Consider the following 2,891-nt stretch of genomic DNA (forward strand, 5'->3'; position numbering starts at 1 on the left):
AACTTCATAGTTTTCTTCATGGGATCGAGAATATTTTTTTAGCGTCGTCCAACGATGCAAAACACACATATTCTTGTGTGATCAGTCAGACGATCTAATTAGTTATTTTAGCTGCAGTAATTATTCATAGATATTCAGCTAGTTTAGTTTTTTGCTCTTTAATCTATATCTTTGTTAGGTTCATTATTGGTTTATTGTGTGACATTAAAATTTAGAGAAGTCATTTCAATAGTTTTATAGTTTTATAGATAAATATTTCATAATCAGTACTAGTTCCATATTGCTTGCTTGAATCAATGATAAGTCATTTTAGTTTATATTCTGTTTAGTTAGATTGCAATTGACTAGTTTTGGATTCACGTCTTTAGTGATTAGTTACTTTCTCCCTTGTTTTTATTCAGCTGGTCTAAGTTCATGATGTTATTATTTTTTATTAGTTTGTTTTAACTGTTTTCAAGTCATTAGGTTATTCCATGTTACTTTGTTTATTTTGAATTCATTAGTTTCATAATTTGTTACATAGTTTGTTAGTTTGTTTTGCTATTTTGGTTTTTAGTGAGTTAGTTTGTTACATGATAGTTAGTTTGTTATTAGTTGATTAGACTCTTATTTTATTGATTTTTGATTCAACTAACATTAAATTTTTATCTAGTTTTGTTTATTTTTATTTTGTTTCATTTTTGTGTTTTTACAGGAAAGTATTTAGAAGTGCGATGAGTCCTCAAAAGTACCCTCAAAGAGCCTTCTGAGGTCTCCTCAAAAGACCCTTCAAGCTCTTCAGAGAGCCCCTTAAGGGTCCCCAAAAATCTAAATAGGCAAGAAAAAGCATAAATTAAAGGCATCAAAAGGGACTAAAAGCTCAAGCATTGAAGACCCTTCTTCTTTTCTTTTTAACTTAGGATTTATTTTATTTATTTAATTCATTGGGTTTGTAATAAGGTCACTTAATTATTTTTATTTGCATAATCCCTCCGTAAAGAGTCACACTCTTAATTAATTAATTCTTTGATTTTTAAGGCAATAAAGAGTAGATTAGTTTTATGTGGAATACAAAGTGTTTCTCCCATTCTCTGAGTTTGACCCGGACTCCACCACTCATGCGAGCCAGTTTTTATTATTTGGTGTCTGGCTTGCATAAATCATTTTCATCAAAAATAACTTTTAAAAATCTATTTTAAAAACTGACACCAAATTTTTAGCGTTGTTGTCAGAGAACGGTGAAAATATGAGTATTCACTTTATTGCTCATTGTGTGTTCTCGTTTTACTTAGGATTTCTAGTTTCCTTTTTGTTACTTATTTAGGGTTGTTAGTTTATTTTCTTGCTTATTACTTAGGATTGTTAGTTTATTTTATTTCTTAGGATTATAGAACCACGTGCTTATGAGCCCTAGAGACCATTTTACTATTTTTGCATGACCCGCCTATTAGGCTACCCCTAGGAAGTGACTATCCATGATTGGTACCATGCTCATAGTTTGCTTTTCTTAACATATTTGTTTGGGTGCAAGTGTGTGGTGTGTGTTTACTGCTTTCGTAACTTATTTTATTTTACCCACATCATGGTTTGTTGTGGTCTGATCACGCTGTGTATTAGGTAGGTAGAAAGCCCTTTGGTTGAATTTTTATAAATGCGCTTTTTAAAAGATATTTTTTTGATAAAATCTTTGGAAAATCGTCAACCAAAAGTAAATAACCGACTTTCCACAAAGTGGTAAGTACGGGTCGAATCTACAGGGAACGGGAATTACTCGATTATTTCTAAGGAATTCAATTTATTAATCATAAATACCAGTCTACAAGTATAAGGCTAATAACAATTACAAATTAACACTAAAATAAAATGGAAAAGCACTTCAGTCTTCTATTGCACGCCAAGGGTATTTCTGTCTTTTCGCCACTTCTCAAGTTTTCACACTTGGACAATAATCCCTGGAAAATTTTTATGCTTTTCAACCTAATAACACAAGAAAATGCAAAGTTAGTAAATAACTCCAATAAATCAAAATAGAAATGAAACTAAACCTACTTTTCAAGAAATTAACAAAACAAATCCTAATTACAATAAAATAATCAAATAAAATATTAAACTAATTCTAAAATTACCTAATCTAAGTCTAACAATGCTGGATGATGCAGATGCAACAATTAAAATGCAGAAAATAATGAAAATAGACCGAAAATGACTAAACCAATGAAATTACAAATCTACCCCTAAATAGTGCAAAATTGACTTCTGACAGCTCTTCGTAAACTGACTGTTTTACAGAGCAAACAAGGTCAGAATTTCCCGAAATTTGTTCTATTCTGTAACTAACAGATTCAAGAATCTGAAAATTTTTAGAAAATTGAAAAATGATATCTGGAACTCCATATATAAGCGTTTCAAAACTGAGGGAAATCTGGATATCGCAGGTCCCAAAATTTTAAAATCCGAAAAAGTTTTTACAAAACTCTTAAAAATCAGACCAAATCAACTTGGATTGAGCTGAAATTTGATCTTCAGACAGTTAACATGCCAATAAAGTGAATAGAAAAAGAATTTTTGGAAAACTCGAAAATTTTGCACATGAAATAACGATTGTGCGACAGGACAAAAATTGGGTTTTGAGTTCAATGCACTATTCACTTTAGAAGTCTATCTTAAACACTATGAATATAAATCAAACACTAATACAATCCTAAATGTTGTTCAATGACCAGTAAAACACTGCTAATTAATGCAATTAACTATCGCTACGAAAGATTAACCTAACTAGGCAATGCACGATGAAAGCTAATCTAACTAATAAATCAAAAGCAACTAATCTTAACTAAACAATACAATCCTAACTATATTATCTAAAGGATGAAAATACCTAATGCTGATTACAACAAACTAAATGAAATATA

This window comes from Nuphar pumila, chromosome 8 (assembly GCF_984573655.1).
Source record: "Nuphar pumila chromosome 8, dmNupPumi1.hap1.1, whole genome shotgun sequence".
NCBI classification, from domain to species: domain Eukaryota; kingdom Viridiplantae; phylum Streptophyta; class Magnoliopsida; order Nymphaeales; family Nymphaeaceae; genus Nuphar; species Nuphar pumila.